Source organism: Marmota flaviventris, unplaced genomic scaffold (genome assembly GCF_047511675.1).
Source record: "Marmota flaviventris isolate mMarFla1 unplaced genomic scaffold, mMarFla1.hap1 Scaffold_310, whole genome shotgun sequence".
NCBI lineage: Eukaryota > Metazoa > Chordata > Mammalia > Rodentia > Sciuridae > Marmota > Marmota flaviventris.
Window position 1 is genome coordinate 30001 of NW_027288182.1, and position 7939 is coordinate 37939.

The following is a 7939-nucleotide window of genomic DNA, read 5'->3' on the forward strand; positions in this document are numbered from 1 at the left end:
CTGCAGCCAGCGTGGGGAGCGGCGCGCCAGAAGGGCGGCAGGAAACGGGAGCGGGCACCTGCCCACCCGCGGAGGAGCCCCGCCCGGAGAGAGCTGGCCGAGCCGCGCGGGCCGCACCGGCCGGACAAACCCAGGGCGGCACACGGTGTATCACCGCCAGCGCACGCACTAGGCGCACGGGCGGTCCCGCGTGGCCCCGGACGAGCCGCCGGCCGGGTTCCCTGCATCAGCCAACCTCCCGGGAGGGCCCTCGCGGGGGACAGGGCCCCACCGCCCCACCGCCGCCGCAAGAGGCGGGGAGCCCCCGAACCCTCAACCCGCACACCGTGACGAGCATCCCCAGCGACAACCGCCCGTCCAGCGTGCCCACCGCCACACCCGGTACACGCCCGGGAGGGGGCGGCAGCGCGGCCGCGACCAGTCAGCCAGGGGGGGAGGCTCGGCGGAGGCGAGGAGGGGGGCACAACCCCGCCGGGATGGAGGGCGCGCCGGAGGCAGCGAGGGGCCAAGAAACGCGGAGAGGAAACCGGGGAGAAGACCTCGGGCACAGAGTCGGGCCGCCAGGAAAACAAGCGGGGTCCCACCGCCACACGCGAGGGCGGTCCCGCACCGCCTGCGACGCCAACCCGGCCTCTGGTCCCAGCCCCGGAGCCTCCCAACGAGACCCGCCGCCCCGCCACCACAGGGTGGCCCTCCACGCGACGAGACGCGCCTGGACTCCAAACGCCAGCATGCAACGCCACACCTCGTGCCGGTCGAGTCCCACGACCTGGGCCTCTACGGCCCCAGGGTCCGCTCGCTCACCACGCCGCCCGCGGAACGCTCCCGGGGGGGCCGCGGCGGCCGCGCCCCAGGCCAGCGCACACGCACGCAGGCCGCCCGCCGGCTTGGGACCGGGAGCGGGCAGAGGGCCACTCGCAGCGGGCGAGGGGGAAGGGGGGACGGGGCCCCTCAACCCCCGGCTGCGCGAACAGAGCCCCACCGCCACCGCGCGCACACACGCGGCAGGCACCAGCGGCCCACACGGTGGCCCCACGTGCGCCAGAGGGCCCGGCCAGGCCCAGCGGGAACCCTCCCCCGACTCGAAGGGGGGGAGGCGTGGGCCGCGGTAGGCACAAAGAGCAGGCGCTCGGCCCCCACCCGCGGGGGGCCGGCGGACCCCCGCCCTCCCAGACGGCGGGAAGGGGGGGACTCTCGCCTACACACACCACCGACGGTAGCGTAGCGCACAAGGCAGGGGGCGGCCAGTGGGGGAATCCGGTACCCCACATGAGGCACGCCCTTCACGGATCGCTAGAGAAACGTTCCTCACTGAGGGTGGGCGGCACCCGACCCAGCCCCTCTCCTAACCGGCCGCCGAGACAACGAGGGGGATCTGCGGTATGGGCAAGCACAAGGCTTCTTGAGCGTTCGCGGCCGGGGACACCCAAAGCCCCATCGCCTCGGGGACCGGACCGGCCCCAGCTCGGCGTCCCGCCACAATCGCTCAAACGCCCGGGCAACGTCTCCTTTCCCCCACCGGAGGTGGGGAAGAGCGCCCGGGCGCCCGCTCGCCTAACACTCCCCACGCCACTCGGCACTGGGGACGACAACGCAACCCGCTCCCCCCGGAGAGGGAACGCGCAACGCTGCCGAGCTTACCGCCTCGATCCCCCGAGCGAAGCAACAACGCTCTTCCTTTCGGGCACTCGCCTCAGAAACCCCCGCAGACGGGGCGAGACCGACAGCGAGGCGGCGGCCGGCCGCGGCAGCGGCACTGGGATCGGGAACAGCACACACCGGCTCAGCCTCAGGCACCTCAGGAAACGACCCGGAGCGCCCCAGGAGCACCGAAGCAGAGGCGCACCGTCGCGCCAAAGCAGCACGGCGGCAGCCCTCCCCGTCGCGGGGAGGGCCACACACGGCCCTTGGCCGCCCAGAGCGGGCGGCGAGCGAGAAGCACCCGCTACGTCAAAGGACCCCGGGAGCGAGGTCGAGGCCGGATTCCGCACCCCCGCCCTTCCCCGCACCGCGAACGGGCGGGGAGGCAAGGCGAGGGACCCGCAGGCAGGACGAGAAGAGCTGGCCCATTCACCATGAATGTCCGTCCCTCGCCTGGCGCGGCTTTGGTCCAGCCCAGGAGAGCGCAGAGTCACCACATCGATCAGCAGAGTGGGCGGGAGAGACCCAGGGAGCAGGGGGAGACCCGGCGAGGACCGCTTCTAAGAGGAGCCTGCTACGGCCTCACCGGCCCCACACCCCAGGGAGAGCGGCCGACGACACGGAACGGGGAACGCCTGACACGCGCGACTCAGAGCCATGGAAACGAGCGTCGTCACACCGCCCCCGGTGCCCGCAGCGAGGAGCGCACGGGCGGTAAAGGACCACCCGCCACCTCCCCCGCCGCCCCCCGGCGCCAGAAGACCGGCCGGCCGGAGGTGGCACCACCACCGCGAGGGCACTCCAGGTGCGCCAAAGAGCCGTCGCACGCAGGCCCAGGCAAGCAGCTCCAGAGGGAACGGGTCCGGGCCACCCCATCAGCCCAGAGCCCGGCACGCACCCGGAGGCCCAAGCTCCCTCCCTCTGGCGGCACGCGCCAGAGGACAACGTGTCAGCACCTACCCGATGGCAGAAAACGGCCAACTCGGGCCAAAACAATCGCGACCGGGGCAACGGGGAACAGTTCACTCAGCACCGCCGCCTTCCCTGAACAGAGTCGCGGTCAGCACACCGCGAGATCGAGCCCATCACCGAGCTCCAGAGCCCCTAGGGACAACTGGTCGACCCTCGTGGACGAAGGCGAAAACAAGAGACGGGGACCACCATCTCCAACGAGCAGGACCGGGGGGCGGCCGGGGAACACGCTAAGGCGACCCACCACCGAAGGACGCCGGGCATAGCCATCAGGACAAGCCCCGGGCAGCGGGCCCCCAAAGAGGGAATGCGGCAAGGCCGGCCAAGCACACCCCTCTGGCCCGCCCGGCGCAGCCCCGCGGCCCCGCGGCCAAAACCCGTGAGAGAGAGGGAGAGGGAGAGGCAGCGGGAGAAAAATAACACAGGAGTCCCGGCGACCGACCCAGACGGGGCCAAGCGAAGCCCGTGGCGGCGAAGGAACCGCTCAGACTGCCACCCGAGGCGCCCGCGGCCCGGACCGAGCAGGGAGAGAAGACAACCGACACACACACAAAGCCTGCCGGTCCAGTATACCGCCAACGGGCCACAACGGCCCAGCCCAGCGCGACCGAGACAGTTCCGCTGGCGCCGCCCAACTCCTGGATCTCTGTCTCGGCCACCGCCACCGAATATCACGCCTTGGCGACTTCCGAGGATCAGACGCTCCCATAAAAGCGGCCACCAGGTGGAGCTCGACAACCGTCAACCAAATCAGGCGGAAGGGACGCGGAACCTCGGGCGGCGTCAGCGGGATCCGCTCCGCAGGGGTCGTAGAGAGTCACCCGGACACATCCCACCGGCCGGGTCGCCCCGCCAGGGCCCCCCACAGCGGCGGGCGCGAGACGCAGGCAGATCGGCCCAGCACCCCTAGAGAATCCGGCCGGGGACACGGGCGGTGTGGGACTTCAAAACCGAAACCACCACGGTGAAGCCACTATCAGACGGGCAGATTGCTAGGCCACGGTCGGATCCATCCACAGAATGGAGGAATTGACAGAAACGTGTAAAAACCCGTTGAAATCGGTTGCTTGGGAATTTGATCTGCTGGTCTTTGGGCTTGGTGTTTCCGCCTGTTTCTGTACCCAAAAAAAAAAAAAAAAAAAACCGGAAGATGAACAGCCTCTGAGAATCCTTCCTCCTCTGTCTGTGTCTGTGGTTCAGTGCCAGAGGGCCGGCCTAGCACATAGGAGGCACTGGGTTTGAGCCTTAGCGCGGCATACAAAAAGGAACACAGTCAAGAGAAGGCGTGCTGTCCACCTACAACTACTCTAAAAAAGAAAAAAGAAAAAAAAAAAAAGAATACTGACCATAATAGGAAAAAGGATTCTTCCTTGTGGAGTTCTATTTTGTCTGGCCACATTTTATATACATATATAAACATTTTTTTTTTATTTTTTTAAGAGAGAGTGAGAGAGAATTTTAATATTTACTTTTTAGTTTTCGGTGGACACAACATCTTCGTTTGTATGGGGCGCTGAGGACCGAACCCGGGCCGCACGCAACCAGGCGAGTGCGCTGCCACTTGAGCCACATCCCCAGCCCCTTTTTTAACTTTTACTTATTTTTCTTTTTTAAAGACAAAAGAAGGAGAGAGAGGGAGGGAGAGAGAGAGAGGGAGGGAGAGAGAGAGAGGGAGGGAGAGAGAGAGAGAGAGAGAGAGAGAGAGAGAATTTTTTAATGTTTGTTTTTCAGTATTCAGTGGGCACAACATCTTTATTTTATTTTATGTGGTGCTGAGTATCGAACCCAGCGCCCCGCGCATGCCAGGGGAGCGCGTTACCACTTGAGCCTCATCCCCAGCCCATTAATTCTTATCTGTATTTGTGTTTTTATTTACCAATTTTTTTTTTTTTTCATCTTGTGAAAACAGATCAACTTTAATTTCAGCACCTGAAGCTATCCAAGGGTATGCTCTATAAAGGTCATGGGACTGTTGTACACATTCAATAAAGTGACAACTCTGCCATACCACTTAGTATCTCACAATCAGGAACATACTTTTGAATTGCTTAAACAGAATCCACAGAATTAAAACAAAATCAGAAGCCATCCACAGTTATACTAATTGTCAATTACAAGTTTTACAATTAATACTTGATATAACAGTCAATATATAGCAGGGGATATTGAAATGATTTCAGAGTCTCATCCAGTTGTATTCGATTGGGAAGGTTTCTTGAATGGGGATAAAACTGGCCAAAGATAGATACAACCAGGATCAGACCAGCAAGTAAAAGTTCTACCACAGTTTCTGTGGTTTCCACTTTTTTTTTCTTTGTCAGTTAAAAGTGAACAGTGAGAATTAAATACTTATCTTTACATATACACAAGGCATGCTGTGAAGCATATCTGCTTACAAACATATAAAAATACTTGTTAAATAGTTCAATAAGAAAATAATGCATAAAAGTACATAGCGAAAACATTAACCATCTGTGACTCTGGAAAGCTCAATTCCGTATTTTATATGACAGCAAACAAAAACAACTTTAGTTTTTTTGGAATGCCTTAAACCTGAAATACTTGAAAAGGAAGACAGACAGAAATCATTCATTCTTATCCTTAGCATGGCTGTGAAAGAGTTAAATTAAGAAACCAAGTACACATTGAGATGCCCAAGTCCAGAATGAGTCCAAATATTTGGCCACATAGAACACTATCATCTTCAAGAGGAGGAGTCATCACAGGCTTGATAAGCAGTTTTTTTTTTTTTTTTTTAAAGAGAGAATTTTTTAATATTTATGTTTTAGCTTTCGGCGGACACAACATCTTTGTATGTGGTGCTGAGGATGGAACCCGGGCCGCACGCATGCCAGGCGAGCGCGCTACCACTTGAGCCACATCCCCAGCCCCGAGAAGCAGGTTTTAATCCATAAATACAATAGGTATTTTGGTATTTTGGCCACTGGGAAACAAAAGCTGTAGTATCAAGAAAGGTCTGATATGTCTCAATTTTGTAAACTCCGTTCAGTGTATTTAAGGTTATCTAAGGTTGACATCAAAATCTTTAAAGATAGGCAAAAAATTCATATTAAAAAAAAAAACCCTCCTGTGGATGTTAGAATAACAGTAGGTAATATGATTCCAGAAGTTAAAAATTATTTCACAACCTAAAACTTCAGCTTAGCAAACAGCTTAGGTTCCACAACTGATTCATCCCTATTAAGATGTAAGCCCTTAAAAGAAGAATATGTCTGTATATGTAGACATGTATTTAGAAAGAATCAGATCATCTTTGAAGCAGCCTTAGTGTTTCCTTTAAATTGGTCTGGAAAGGATTAGCCGGCTTCTTGGTCTAAGGCTAACACGGTGATCATTTGTCTAAGGCTAGAAAGGTACCAACATGAGGTAAACCATCAGGAGAGGAGGAGGAGATGAGGGCTTTTCCTGGGAGTTGGTAGCTAAAATTCAAGGGATTTTTAGAAAATGACACAATGGCAGCCTTTCTTGTCTTTTTCTTTCCGAGTTGGTTCCGGTGAAGGAGGACATTCTTGCTCTTGAAATTTCCTTATAACCCGGACAAGTTCATGAAAGGCTTGATCTACATTCATCCTCATCTTTGCTGATGCCTCCATGTATGTTACTTTAAGTTGCCATGCTAACTGCTGTCCTTCCTCCTGTGTAACCTGTCTTTCATGATCCAGGTCTGCTTTATTACCAATTAAAATCATTGGAAACTCATCACGATCCTTTACTCTGAGAATCTGTCTTTGAAACGTATAGATTTCTTCAAAACTGCGGAGCCCAGCCGGGCCGAGCCGCGCCGAGCCGCGCCGAGCCTCCGCCGCCCGCCCTAGGCCCGGCTTCGGGGACGTGTGCGGACGGGCGGGGGTCCCGAGCGCCGGGAGCTGCCAGGAAGGACTCTGGGCGCCGCAGCAAGCCCCGGGGCTGACTTGGTGCCGCCCGAGGCGCAGAGAAGCCGACTGAGCGCAGGGGTCAGGGGCTGCAGCGGCCGGGGACTGGCTCCTCTGAGCTTCTCCGCAGCGCCTGCGGAACGCAGCCTCCACCGCCGCTACAAATGGCCGTCTATTTACCTATCTGTTTACCTGAGTTTTTTGTTGTTTTTTGAGCATTTTCTTAAACCGCAAGTCATTTTCCATTGGGTCACAGAGCCAAATTTTACGTTTAGGCACTTGGTAATAAGAAGCTATAACAGGGCTCTAAGAGCGGTTGCCTTGGCTAAAAAGCGTGGGCCCTTGTCCCAGAGCGAAACAACAACAACAACAACGGGGGGGGGGGGGGGGGGACAAAAAGCCAAAAAAAAAAAAAAGAATCAAACAAATAATCCAATCAATCCATGGGCCAAGGACCTGAACAGATACTTCTCAGAAGTGGATTAAGACGCTCCTATAAAAGCGGCCACCAGGGGGAGCTCGAAAACCGTCAACAAAATCAGGCGGAAGGGACGCGGAACCTCGGTCGGTGTCAGCGAGATCCGCTTAGCAGGGGTCGTAGAAAGTCACCTGGACACGTCCCGCCAGCTGCCCACCCCACCCCCACCCCCACCCCCACCCCACCCCGCGCCAGGGTCCCCCGCAGCAGCAGGAGGCGCCGGCAGTCTGCCCAGCACCCCTAGAGAATCCGGCGGTGTGGGACTTCAAAACCGAAACCACCACGGTGAAGCCACAATTAGTCAGGCCGACTGATAGGCCACGGTTGGATCCATCCAGACTATGTAGGAATTGACGGAAACATGTAAAAATCAGTTTGAAATCGGTTGCTTGGGAATTTGATCTGCTTGTCTTTGGGCTTTGTGTTTCCTGCTTTTTCAGTACAAAAAAAAAATTGGAAGATGACCAGCCTCTGAGAATCCTTTCTTGTCTAGGGGCTGTCTGTGTCTTTGGGTCAGTGGCAGAGGACCGGCCTAGCACAGAGTTTGAGCCTTAGCACGCCATACAAAAAGGAACAAATCGAAAGAAGGTGTGCTGTCCACCGACAACGTACTACGAAACAGAAAAAAAAAAAAAAAAAAAAAAAAAAAAGAATACTAATCATAATAGGAAAAAGGATTCTTCCTTGTGGAGTTCTATTTTGTCTGTTTGGCCATTTTATCTTTTTATTTCTTTCTTTTTTTTTTTTTTTTTGTTGTTGTATTTTTATTTTTATTGATCTATCAATATCACGGAGCCAAATTTTACATTTAGGCACTTGGTAATAAGAAGCTGTAACAGGGCTCTAAGTGAGGCTGCCTTGGCTAAAAAGCATGGTCTGTTGCCCTAGACTGAAACACCACATGCTCTGGGATAAATCAAGCTGGAGAAAGCTTGCCATCTCTACCTTCATTTTT